Source organism: Drosophila arizonae, chromosome X, assembly GCF_054131065.1.
Source record: "Drosophila arizonae isolate 15081-1271.41 chromosome X, UAZ_ARI_1.0, whole genome shotgun sequence".
NCBI classification, from domain to species: domain Eukaryota; kingdom Metazoa; phylum Arthropoda; class Insecta; order Diptera; family Drosophilidae; genus Drosophila; species Drosophila arizonae.
Window position 1 is genome coordinate 18263622 of NC_142927.1, and position 13361 is coordinate 18276982.

The 13361-nt window shown below is 38.7% G+C and overlaps 1 long non-coding RNA gene and 1 pseudogene across 2 annotated transcripts; one reads left to right on the forward strand and one right to left on the reverse strand.

Annotated features, from left to right (window-relative positions):
* Positions 1-2586: 2586 nt before the first annotated feature.
* LOC108618832 (uncharacterized) lies at positions 2587-10013 on the forward strand (annotated as a pseudogene). Its single transcript, XR_016270856.1, has 6 exons — positions 2587-2645; positions 4170-4253; positions 5268-6235; positions 8572-8669; positions 9153-9653; positions 9794-10013. The product of XR_016270856.1 is annotated as an uncharacterized LOC108618832 (transcript).
* On the reverse strand, positions 4169-11061 carry LOC149267972 (uncharacterized). The gene is made up of 2 exons (XR_016270868.1): positions 10469-11061; positions 4169-4530 (listed from the first exon to the last, which is right to left on the reverse strand). It is a non-coding gene; the product is annotated as an uncharacterized LOC149267972 (long non-coding RNA).
* Positions 11062-13361: the final 2300 nt, after the last annotated feature.

Consider the following 13361-nt stretch of genomic DNA (forward strand, 5'->3'; position numbering starts at 1 on the left):
AGCAACAACAATAACAACAACAGCAGCAGCAACAGCAACAGCAACAGAATAAATAAGAGCAAGCACAGAGAGTGAGAGTTTTTGCTGATGTTTCGGTATTTCGCTCCGTCGTGGCTCGTTAGAGTTTTAACCATGTGCTAGGTCGCTCGTTCTCTGGCCGTAATCAGGCATCCATTATGAGACAATGTGCATAGTCCGGGCAGCAGCAGCAGCGAGCCGATGTGCCCACAACAGTCGCACAATCAAGTCCAGCAGCCACAGTCACACACATTGCAAGTCCCCGACAAGTCTCACTTCACGCATCAAAAACGTGCCCTGGTTTAGCTTGTTCCGGTTTTGGCAACGCGTCTTTGGCCAATGGTAATGCCTTATGATACGCATAAGAAACCAAAAATTTCAAGTGCCTACCACATATATATATATAGATATATGTATATACTCTATACATATATATTTATATATACATATATATCAACTTTTGTCGAGTGTCCTTTTTGTTTATGTTCTCCGTTAAGCAAAGTGTATAATAGTTCCTGTATGCATATTGTCCATGGCTAAGCCATAATAAATGGACTGTGTCACGAATTGTTCACATACAATATATATATATATATATATATGCTAAATAATGTATATATATAATGTACGTGTGTGTGTGTGTGGGTGTGTGTGCATTAGCTTCTTTATTATGTAGCGCACGATATTAACGTGCTGCCTCCTCCCAGTTGATTACCTTAAGAAAATTAGTTGCTACTATGTATAGGATAAATGAATAATTCAACTAACTACGTAAGCTAATTGCATACGATATAGAAAATATATGCTGACTTATTGTGTCATTAGTTCCGGCCACAACAGCAGCAACAGCGACAGCAGCGACACCAACAACAACAACATCAACAACAACCACAACAACAACAGTAGCAACAGCAACAGCAACTAGGCTGCAGAAGCAGAAGCTACTATCCAATTACCTGTAAATTGGCACACAATTAACTGTATGTGAGTAGCAGTAGGGCTTATATAAAGGGCAGTTAGCATATTCGGATCGATTAGCTCAGTTAGTTAGTCTCATGGCCACGATCATAGCCAAGTGTGCTTGATCAATGCATTATGCAGTTTAATGCTTGTCTGTGTGTGTGTGTGTTTGTGTGTGAGTGTTTTTTTTTTTCAGTTCAAGGCTTTCGCTGCTCGCATTTTGCGGCAAGTTTTGTGGGGCGTATTTCGATGATGATGATTATGATGACGATGATGATGTCAGCAATATGCTGCGGCTGGCTATTTGCCAGCTATACTAGCTAAGCACGAAATCACATCAGCTAAATATTTGGGCATATAAACAATAATTATATTGTTTATTTGCGCTTGTCATGTGCCACATACACAGACACACACACACACACATGCATGCAGATGTATGTACTTGTAGTTGTTGCATACGTTTTCGCCTTATGCACCTTGCTTTTGGCTTGAAATCGTTAATGCCAATTAAAAGAAAAGCGACGTTAATAACGAAGCACAGCGGCAGAAGAGAGCAAAAGACGGAGAGACAGCGTCCGCTTGACACACAGAGAGTGAAAGAAATGCGAGAGAGTGTGAGTGTGAGTGTGGGTGAGAGACAGTGAACGAGAGAGGGAGAGCGAGCGCGCGTTAAGACTGGCACACTGGGTCGGGCTGCTTGAGACATTCGCTGCAACTGCAATGTAAGCGAAAAAACGAATGCGCAAAACGGTGAGCCGAATGCCACCCGATGGCCGATTGCCGACAGCCGAACGCCGATGGCCGCCGACAGCGAACTCAAATGGCGTTGCCTACAACGCGTCGTCAACAGCAAAGGCAAAGGCAACGACAACAGCAACGACAACAGCAACAGCAACAGCAACAGCAACGGCAGCGTCAACAGCGACAGCGACAGCGACAGCGACAGCGCTTTGCATTGCGAAGGCCGACGACAAACATTTGATGCTGCTGGCGTTTTGATACTTGTTCGTACTTGCAGAACCCTCCACGACTCGCGATAAACGGCAGCGCAGCACTGTGTCGAGTGTCGAGTGTCGAGTCCAGCGTAGCAGTAGGTTCCCATATTAAATTACACTTTGAAAGCGCTGCAGATGCGACAGCAGCTCTCTGGCCCAGCAGCTATCAATTAAACGTTTCAACCTATTTAACTAGTGCAATTTCGTTCAACATTTTAACCGGTTAATCGCCAGCAACTTAAGCCGAGCTATTTTCCTGCTTCAAGGATTCCGTTCGTGAACATTGTTCCTTATTGTTGTTGTTTGTTGTGCGTTCGCCCATCTCTCTCTCTCTCTCTTTCTCTGTGTGTGTGTGTGTGACTGTGGGAGTGTGACTTCAGTAAACTGTTGAAAGTTCAACTCTAGCTATAAATATATTATTTACTAATATATGCATGTATGTACATATGCACATGTCCATATATACATATATCACATACTGATGCACTTGTGTGCACACTCACACACACCCACATGCTAATGCCACATTCAATATAAAAAGGTCATAAGCCAGTCGATTTATTAAATGTTGCTGAAAACGCAGTCAACAGAATATTAAACCCAAAATCCAACTGTTTGTTTACCCTGTAAAAATTCAAGAAAAATAGTACGCGTTTCTTTACTTATTTGGTGAGTATGCAGCGTGACCACACACACACACACATATATATACAAACACACACAGCAATTTACAGGGTAGCCGGCACAACGTGCCACGTGCCACGTGGTTAGCCAATTATGCCATGATCAGCATTTCCGCAATACTCGACTGCAATTGGGTCACATCCTGACCTACATAGCGGCGAAGCCCAATGCTAGGGTGTAAACAGTAGCATAGGCATTGCCTGAATACATCTCTCTCTGTCTTACTCTCTCACCTTCTCGCTCTCCTTATGTCTCTCCTTTTTGTTGTTTATTGTGTTAGATTATTTCATATTTATAGAGAATTTGAATGCAAGTTACGATGCTTCATAGGGGAGCTAAAAATGTTTTTTTTTAGGTTCTGTTTTTTTTTCTCTCTTTTTTCATTCAAAATGTTCTATGAATGTGGAAAATCAGGTCAATTGCTTGAGTGTAGGCTTAGACGGATTTTTTTTTATATTTTTATGTCAGCTTGAAGGTTTTTTTTTTTTTAATTTCTTTTTTGTTATTATTATTTTTGTTTAAATAGAGCAAAACAAAATTTTATTAAAAAAAATTATTATTAAAAAAAATTAAAATTAAAATTAAAATTTGGCATATTAAAATTAAATAAATATATACAAAATTTATTGTATAAAAATACGAATGTCCTTCAGTCCGTGAAACTGTCTTTTTGTACATCTGTCCGTCCATCTGGCGCTTTTTCCGTATGAATGCAAACTATTTAGAGGCTACTTGAGCTAGAGGCTTCAGACCTGAAACATATATGCAGGAATTATAAAGAATTAAGATTACCGCCCACTGAAGTGACAAATCGGATAATGCATCTTCCGGTTTTTCAGACGTTAGGGTAGCTAGAGGGCTAGAGAGCTGAAATTTAGAACATATACTCGAAAAAGCTCAACAATATATGGCAGATATACCATGGGGGTGTGGGGCAAATTTTCTGTAGTCTTGACCGACTGCAAAGTTTTTACTTATCTTCCATTGCAAATTTAAAGAATAGTCATACGAAAATACATTTTTAAATTCTATTGCTCTTCTATAAATCAGACAAAGATTTTGAATAATCAAATTTCTAGTATTCAAAAAAAAATGTTTTAAGCTTTTATATATTTGAGGCTATTTAAGTTTTTAAGAAGTATGAATTTTTCCATTTTTGTGCTTACATAATTTTAGTATATAAAGAAAATTTAGTAATTAAAAAAATGAGTATTTTATTTAAAAGCCAAAAACTATCTGCAGTTTTATAACAGCTTAAGAGAATGGGGAAAAAAGTTTTTTTTATAAAATTGCTGTTGTTGTTGTTGCATCGACAAGTCGAAGTTTTTTAATAGGCCCTAGGCACACACAATATAATGGCTGTGGCTTTGGCATATTCACAAATATATAGCAAACTCTATTCCCTCTCTCTCTCTCTCTCTCTCTCTGTCTCTCTATCTCTCTTTCTCTCTCCATATATATGTATATATATATTATTTGAGTTTTTGTTACTTTTTTTCTTTTTTGCAGCAAGCCCACCATTGGGCCATTTCAAACTGGCACATCAATTTTGGTTTTCCTATCCGCCACCTGGCGCTGGCGGCGGCTCCTCAAGTGAGTTGCATGTACGATATAGGTGTTGCAGCATTTTTGATTTTCTGTACGTCTTTTCATAAACTTTTTCCGGTCTTTGGTTGATATACTCGTTTTCCTTTTCTTATTTTGGTTTTTCATTTTGGATCTTTGGTTGTTCCTTCCTCTTATAACGGCAAGTCTCTAAATGTACCCAGTCTCTTGCTCTGTTTTACAGTTCGATTAAATATATTCTTGCGTTTGTATACGTACGTATGTAACTAAGTGAACCTGACTCGTATACTCATACTAGATATACCTAAAAAAAAAGTAAAAAAAAAAAACATTAAAAAAATAAAAATAAAAAATAAATAAAAAATACTATATACTATGCTAAACTATCAGTATCAATTATATATGTATATGTATAACTAAAATATTGATTGTGTACCTATCGAAACTCTTGGTACGTTTATTAAACATGAGACTGCTATCGTGTAGTACGAGTGCTAACTACCATGTACTAAAAAAAGTAAATGCTATATACTATATGTACCTATATATATATTATATAGTACAACACAAATACAACTCTGTCACAAATTTCAGTTATCTACTTTTCAGTTTGGACTTTATTTTGATAGAAATAAGAAATTCTAAATAGAAGATAAATAGAAGAAAAAGAAAGAGTTAGTAATTTAGCTAAACATTCACATTGAATCTAGAAACTTATATAGATATTAGGGTTCTCTTAGTTAGGATTAGTCTAGAATTTGAAAGGGAATTCTATTGTATTTTTGGTTGATTTCTGTGTTTTATCTGTGGCTGCTGCTGCAACCGAGTGTATTTCAATTGTTTTTGCTTCAAAAATAAGTAAATGAAAGCAAAATATAGTTTAAATAAATTGAAATGAGCAAAGCAAAGCAAAATGTATTCAACTAAAATTATTAATCATTCACAATTTTGTTGTTTCTTTTCTTTTCTTTGATATTGTGTCGTTAAACCACCTTGACACGCCCACCGCCCACCACCACCACGACCACGTAACTGCCACAGCTCAGCTACAAATTCTAGCAAGATCGTATATGTAAAACTTGCCACACACACACATACACACACATAAACATCCATATACACAGATACACTGAAACACATGTTAGCTTAACTGCAAGTGTATTTGTATATTCAGTGTTTCCTCGACTCGAAAGCAAAACAAAACAGAACGCTAAACAAACAACAACAGCAATAAACACACACACACACTCATACACACACACACACACACACATGCAGCTAGTGTCACTGTATATGCAGCTGCTGCCATTTGTTCGATAATTCGTTGTGCCCGGTTGTAACGGTTAACTGCCCGTGCTCCTCTCCCCACTCTCGCTCTCTCACTATCAATCTATCACTCCCTCTCTCTCTCTCTCTCTCTATCTCTCACTCTGTCTATCTGCCTCTCTTCATGGTATGCGCCACACATACATGCTCACATGCTGCTAAAATTCGCCGTAAAACGCCGCCGCCGCCGCTGCTCAAAATGACCTAAACAAAATAACAAAAAGCAAAAAGCAAAGAAGAAAAAAAACATGCGAAAATAAATTAATATCAAAATTCAAATAACGCAAATGCAAAACCTCCTCCCCCCTCAAAAAGAAAACCAATTCAATTTAAAAGCAACAACAAACAAGCAAATCAAATACGTAATTAAATTTAAATGATATTTAACGAAATTAAAAAGAAAGTAAACAAGCAAATATAAAAAAAATAAAAAATAAAAAAGAAACAAGAAGAAGAACTTTCCGCTGCTTTGCACACGCAACACACGCACTCGCAAGGTTGCAAAATTTTTAATGCTCGAATCTCATACAATCGACACACCCACTGTAACCACCAACGACAACAACAACAACAACTACTACTACAACAATAACAACTACAGCTACAAAAACATCAACATCAACTACAACTTCATTATCAACAACAACAACAACAATGAACAACAACAACAAACACATCTAGAGGTAAGGAGTATGCCTATCTCACTCTCAATCTTTCGCTCTTGCTCGCTCGCTCGCTAGTTCGCTCTGTCTCTCGCTCTGTCTCTCTCGCTCTCTCTCTCTCTATCTGTCTCACTCTCTCTCTCTCTCTGTCTCTGTCTGTCTCTCTGGTCTCGTAGTGTTGCCTATAATTGAAATTAACAATTAACGCATAATTTGTGTTTAGTCTTAAAATTATTATCACTAAAAAAATATAAGAATCATTATTATTATATATTTTCATTATTATTATAATTAATATTATTTTCAAATGAAATTAAATTGTTTTGCTGGGCATTATTTAGGCCAACGTTTCGTTTGCAAAAAAAGTTTCGTTTCGTTAGTTCGCAATTTTCATTTTCATTACGTTTCGTTTGGTTTGCTATTGTTGTATACTTATGCACACACACACAGACACACACACACACACACTCACACACAGAGAGAGACTTTAGATGTAGTAAGTCCATAAGTAGAATGCGTCGCGTCTCAGTTCATAATTCTCGCTTCAAGTGATTCCCATTGCCAAAGGTTATATTACACACACACACACACACATACACACATACATCATACAGCCACCCACCCACCTACACACACTCACACACACACACCTACATACACCCGTATATATGTGAATATGTAATCACATTTAATACAATTATTGCGCTCAAAGCAAAACAAACAACTAGAGGCAGAGGAAGAAGAAGAAGAACATGAAGAAGCAGCACAACTAACACAAGCACACAAAAAATAAAACAAACAACAGCAACAACAATCTGGTATGTATGTCTGTATGCAATACTTATGCATCTATGTATGTATGTATGCATAAAATGCATTAACACAAATTGAAGGTTGCGAAGCTTCCGTTTTTTTCCCCAATGACAATGGGTTAAAAGCAAAACTTACGAACTTATTCAATTAGACAGGTGCCAAAGGGCCAAGACGGTAGTTTACCTGCACTTAGCTGCGTACCACCATGAATAATATAATAACAATAATAACACATAATAATAATGCAAACCAAAGGAAGAACTAGTTCAAATGAATCAATATATATAAATATATATATTAGCTTGTAGAGCTCTAGGGCTTTCGGCTTTACTGAAGGAGAATAACATAGTAATATATATGAAATACAATTATGATTATATTATGTCTGGCTTTACTATAAATTTGAGCTGGTTTCGTAGTAAAAATTTCATAGAAATACATATGTATATATAGTACAGCTCATATCCAAAACTTAGCTTTTGCTTATAAGACAGCTAAATTCTTCTCCCAAATCCGTTTATGCTCAGCGATTTCTGGCTGCTTTCGTTCATATATGCATATATATACATACATATACACATATACCTAGGAATCCAGAATACATCTATATAAACATAAGTAAAGATTCATTTGATCTGGATTAGTTCATAGATTAAGTTGAAATTCGCCCAAAAATCAATAGAAAATATCGTAGTATACCTTCAGGCTAGACACATAGTTCAGCATATATACCCAAATAACCCAAAAAATCTATATACACTCACTCCTCTAGGAAATGTACATACATACATAAGTACAACAACAACTGCATACCAGTAAAGTAAAATTATAGTTTTGCTTATTCGTAGCACTCGCTCTTGCTCTTAGTCTCTTTCTCTCTCTCTCTCTCTCTCTCTATCTCTAGCTAGATTTCGTAAGTTTATGTAAATAGTAGAAACTCGTCTCTGCATTGTGCACGCCGGAATGCGAACGACAGGGAACTGATTGTAGCTAACTAGAACTAGTTCATTTCTGTTGATCTCTTCTAGCTTTCGGCTTGTGTTTGCGTAAGTTTGTGTGTGTTGGTTAATTTGTTTGTTTGAGTAGTTTGGTTTCATCCCGGTAAGTTCTCTTAGTTTGATGGCATGCCGATGATCCCGCTAAAACCCTTAAATGTTTCTCTCCAATTAGTTGCATATGTACATATATAATACATATAATATATAGTTATAGTTACTTATAATAGTTATAGATGTTTATTCATTTTGCGTTCGTTTTATTTGATTTTGTTTTCTGTTTTTGGTTTTTTGTCTGCTCGTGAATTGCTCATGATTGATTTTAATTTTGGAGAAGGATTTCGTGCGCATGTTTGCCAGCGGATGCTGAAGTTGAAGTTAAAGATGAAAAAGAAGAAGAAGAAGAAGAAGAAGAAGAAGAAGATGCCAGCACGTCAATCACGTTGGCAATTCATTTAGCTGTACATAGTTGGTTATCAATCGGCATTTCCGTTTCTGTTTCTGTTTCTCTTCTATGCGCAATTTTAAACCGGCATTATCCGACGGCAGACAGCAAAACAGCGCAAACCGACGAGGAAAAGCAACGCGATCGTCAGCGCAACGAACGTGAGGCCAAAAAGGAAGAGCAGGACGCTATCAATTACAAGGTGAGTGTGTCAGTGTGCGAGTCTATCCGCTCTCCGCTCTCCGCTCTCCCTCTTTCCCTCTCTCTCTCTCCCTCACTGTCACCCTGTCTGGCTCTCTTCCCTCTCCCACTCTCGCTCTCTGCCCAAATTACTCTCTCGCTGTGCGTGTGTGCTTGTGCGTGTGAGTGTGCCCGTGCGTGTGCGTGAACAAGACAGAAGACAAACTAAAAAAAAAACAACAGAAAAGTAAAATACAAAAGCAAAAACAAAAGCAAAAGCAAAAGCAAACGCAACCAATCTAAAGCAAAGCAAAACCCAATTAAAAAACGCAAACAAAACAGTTTATATTTTTTTTAAATCTCGCATCTCGCGTCAACTTAAGGCCCGATGCCCGAGTAACTCTGCACAAGTGTATCGCTCGTAATTAGGCAAATCAATTAAAATGGCCGCAGAGCTGAGTAACTTATAGTTAAAATGCACTTTGCAACAATTGCATGTAAACAGCGCGACAAGGAGCAACGAGAGGCGCGTTTGCTGGACTTTGAGATACGGCGCCAGCAAAAGCGCGAGGAGCAGAACCAGCAGCGGCAGCAGCAGCAGCAGCTACACCAGCATCAGCAACAGCAGCTGCAGCAGCAACAACAGCAACAGCAGCAGCAACAGCAACAACAGCAGCAGCAGCAACAAGAGAAAAGTCCACCAACAACTTCGTCGCATTCACAGCAGCAGCAGCAGCAGCAGCAACAACAACAGCTACAACAGCAACAACAACAACAGCAACAACAGCTACTGCAACAACAGCAACAGCAACGCCAACAATTGCAGCTGCAACAGGGCGTTACCACACAGGTGAGCGCCAGCGGACGCGTTCATACACCGGACACGCCCAAGTTGCAAACACCGCCGGATCGCTCGCTGCCGCCCGCCTTTCGCAGTCGCTCGATTGAGCGGGAAATTCAATACGAACGCAAACGCTACTCCATACAGGAATCCGCCGAATTCAAGGTTTTTTTTTATTGTGTTCTACCTATATACATATTGTGCACTGCACCGTACCATCTGTCCGATATCTAGACACTATATATACGCTTAAATTCCATTTGTGTTTTTCTTCCTGTGGCTCGCTTCGCATAGGAGGCCGTTAGCACGACACCATCTCCGCAGACGCAAACGTTTACCGGTACGCCGCCGATAGCATACACGGCGGCATTGGCGGGACCGCCGGCAACAGCGGCAGCTGCAACAGCTGCTATAATACCCATCCTACCGCTCGGCGTTGCCACGCTGCGCGATGATTCTACGGAGTCCGAGCAATCCGTGACATGTGCCCAAACGCAATCGGATGCCTACCATCGCATCATGTGAGTAACTAAAGCAAATACGATTTTACATATAGTATATGTTTATAAGAAATCTCATAGTACGGAGCAGTGAACACTCTGAATTGCTGCTATCAAGAATTTTGCTTATTTATGTGGGTATATATATAGACATTTATAGTTCATTAATGATCTAAACATAGAGCAGGTTCATTCAACAGAATATTTTATTTGTCGTGCCAAAATTCACAAATCAAAATCTATAAATAGATTTTTTTTTTTCTTTTTAAATACACAAGTTTTCTAATTTATATTGATATCAAGATAATCTAAGCAGATATTGGAAATAGCTTTACCCCAGGTGTGCATTCGGTCTGGACATATATGAAAATACTAATTTTAAGCTTTTAGCTTTTGTAGTTTACGAGGCCGAAGCGTTGCTCATAGGCTGAGCTGCCTGTAGCCTACATAACACATAAATATTAGTCGCTCTAGACTTACTTGCAATGACATCTGAATAGTCGAAGGGCAGCAAAAGCGTACTGAAAGCTTAATTTGCAAGCTTTAATGTGCTTTCAGGCCATAACAACCAGCTCTCCTTACTCGAAGCTCATTAAATGTTCTTCAAATATATAGATAATCTATACATTTACATTCGCATCTCCAGATGTTCCCCAGTGCCAATAATTGAGCGAGCGTCGATTGGCAAGCGCTGCCTCTTGATTCGTTAGGCATGCAAACGGTCACTGTCACTGGGGAAGCTTTTGAATGCGCGCGTATGCAGTTGGTGTGCAAGAGCTTTTTAGCGTTCAGCTTTCAGCGTGCGATTGCCATCCATTTACAACACTGAACATGTGTGAGCAGAAAGAAAAAGAAGAAGAAGAAGCACCAACTAGCCGAGACATGCACCGCCAATCGAATATTCAGGCTGGCATTCAAAACAATGTGGTTGGAATGATGGATATATTGAGCCAATAGCTTTTCGATTCCCTATACTTTGTTAGTTAAGACAAAGCGAGAACTAAAAACAACATTTTCAATATGGAAAGTGTCAAATAATCCATCTAAAAAATCTCAAAATAAAAAAAGCTAAAAAAAAATTGCCAAATTTATATTACTAGTTTTTAATTTATTAATATTATTTTTAATAGGGTATTTCCAAGTCGATCAACGTGTGGATTTCAATATATTTACTGCTTTTTTTTTACACTATCTTCAACCTAGAATCGCACTGCAATTGTGCGAGTAAATGCGAATTAACGCTGAATTATTAATCTAATTCCCATAACAAAAACTTTTATCGCTTATGCGTTATTGATGTGCGAATTAAGCGCATTGTTCAACGCTTAAGCTGAGGCGACAGTGGCCAACAATTTCAGTTCTATCGCAGACATTTGACGTGCCAAAACGGGAGAGATTCAAATCGCGTCCCCATGTACAATTATACGGAGAGTAATTGAAATTAAATGCATTTAAGAACGATTAAAAAGTGAGTTTTTCGAAAAGCTGAGATAAGCTAAGGTCCACGTATGCCACGTGTCGTATGAGTGATTCACATTGGAAATATTACTCATACGAAATGTGGGCAAAAGTGTTTAGTGAATATAGTGAGACTATGTGATGGAACAGAGTTTAGACTTATAGTCAACTGAATATTAATATTTTTTGGTAATATTTTAAATTAGATTTAAATTTTTACAAGTTTAACATAAAATTTCCTATATTATGTATATACTCATTCAAGAAAGTAAATATAGCATATTATTTTTATACAATGTCCATCTTGTTGTACGTCCGGCAGTCCGTCTGAATGCAACATTATAGAGCTATAAGCTGCAAGTTGATCTACTAAGCTGCGTGTAATATCTCTCGTTTCAGTTATTCAGTGGGAAGTATTACGCATACGACATGTGTTTCAAATGTGTTGGGACTTTTAGCTAACGGATCGATATGCAGTTATAGCTTGGCACAAAACTGTGTTTATGATTTTCTGCAAATCATTTACCTGAAGGCATATTGCTCCATGTCATAATATAATATTCATGCGGCATGGGGAATAACAATGAATATTTCAAAAAGGGCCTGAGCTAAGTGAAGGCAAAAAGGTTTCATAAGTGAATTTAAGCGATTTATAACAAGTTTTTCCATATATTACGTGTTATACCGTAATTTCTTTTAATATCTCTTAGCTCTCGCTCTGACCAAATGTAATATTCATGGTTTAATTATGCGTATGCTTCGTTTGGAGTGTGCGCTCATACACATTAGCCACACGACATATTATTTAATATTATATCGTATCACTCATACGCCATGTGGCTGACATGCGACACTGCTGAATATTGCACATACGACATGTGGCCGAGCGAGAGATTTATTTGGTCTAGTCGAGTAATTAATTGCTGTCGCTTCTGCAATTTCCCAACAATTGTCTGCTTGATCAATTTAATTAATTAAATAGTTAAATAAATTTGGCAGTTGGCAAAATGCCCTCCTTGGTCCCTCCTCCGCCCCCTCCCTCATCCGTTGATTATGCAGAGATTGCGGTTTGCAGTCAAGCACTCGGCCCGGCGCTGACTCTGCGCTCAAAATGTGATATTTATATGGTATCTATGTCAGGGTGGACTTTCGTGTGGCTACAAACGACACCAGGCAACAAGAGAACAGAAATATATAGAAAAACAAACTGTAAACTAAGCTTACGCTCTGCATAAGCCAGGCGAAAAAAAAAAAACACTCACACACAGAAAGTAAAACAAAAAAGAAAAACTGTGGCCACTTGCGACTCGACACAAATTGCGTATGAGCAAGGCATACAAATGCACATGGCATGTGCGCCTCCATTTATATACCTACATACATCTACACACACATGTGTATGTGTATGTGTGTGTGCGTGCGTGTAAGTGTCCATTACCATTTTCCTAGCACAAGGCACATTTTGGACAGAATGTAGTAACAAGAGCCGCGCTATGATTGCGAGGTGCTGCTTCTACTTCAGCCTCTGCCTCTGCCTCTGCCTCTGCCTGTGCTGCTGCCTCTGCCTCTGCTGCTGCTGTTGCTAGTAGCTCTGGGAATGGGCGGGCAGCTTGTGGGCCTTGATGGGCTGCACTGCGGCTTGTTGTTGGCTGGTGTACTCGAAAAGTGGAACACGTGTGTGCCGCTCAAATTCACCACAAAAACAGAGAGTCAAATAGCTACTGCTGCTGCTGCTGCTGCTGCTTTTGCCGTTGGCTTCTGTTTGTAACACTCTCAATTGCAATTGCGCGTGCTATTAGTCTGCTCTTTTGCGCGTCCTCTCTTTTTCTCTTTCTCCTTCGCTCGCCTGCGCTCTCTCCCATGCTTGCTCTCTCTCTCTCTCTGTCATACACACTCTCGACGAAATGTTCTTGTG